Source organism: Halyomorpha halys, unplaced genomic scaffold (genome assembly GCF_000696795.3).
Source record: "Halyomorpha halys isolate HHAL.00 unplaced genomic scaffold, Hhal_1.1 Scaffold419.1, whole genome shotgun sequence".
NCBI lineage: Eukaryota > Metazoa > Arthropoda > Insecta > Hemiptera > Pentatomidae > Halyomorpha > Halyomorpha halys.
This window is the reverse complement of record NW_027114485.1, coordinates 49,387-49,824: the sequence shown is the minus strand read 5'-3', so window position 1 is coordinate 49,824 and position 438 is coordinate 49,387. Positions and strand designations below refer to the sequence as shown.

Sequence of the window (438 nt, the reverse complement as noted above, 5' to 3'; positions counted from 1 at the left end):
CATAAATATTGATAGCTGTTTTCTCGACTGTTGTAGACATATATTTTTGTGGGTCTTGAGGGTCATATAATATTTCATTTTATATCAGATCGGCCTGGTGCGTCTTACATGGTTGATATAACCGTTATGTTATATATATATATTAACAGTTGATTATGAGGGGTATAGGTACAAAAGACACCCCTAACTATATACAATGCTATTATTAAAAGAAAAAAAAAGAAAAAAAAATAAATAGATAAAAATAATACTTCTTAATAAAAGAGGAAAGAAAAATATGACAAAAAATAATGATTCTGGTACACTTAAATAAAACAAACAATTGTCCTCTCATAGTAAAAAGAAAAAAGTTAATTTGAAAAAGAGACGAGAGAAGAAAATAGAAAAAATAATAATAATAATAATAATAATAATAATGAATAAATAAAATGAGTAATA

General features: G+C 24.0%; 1 protein-coding gene across 3 annotated transcripts in view; it reads left to right on the top strand.

The window, feature by feature from the left end:
- LOC106682506 (diuretic hormone receptor) overlaps nucleotides 1-438 on the top strand; it is a 283,519-nt gene that overhangs the window by 233,928 nt on the left and 49,153 nt on the right. The window lies entirely within an intron of this gene.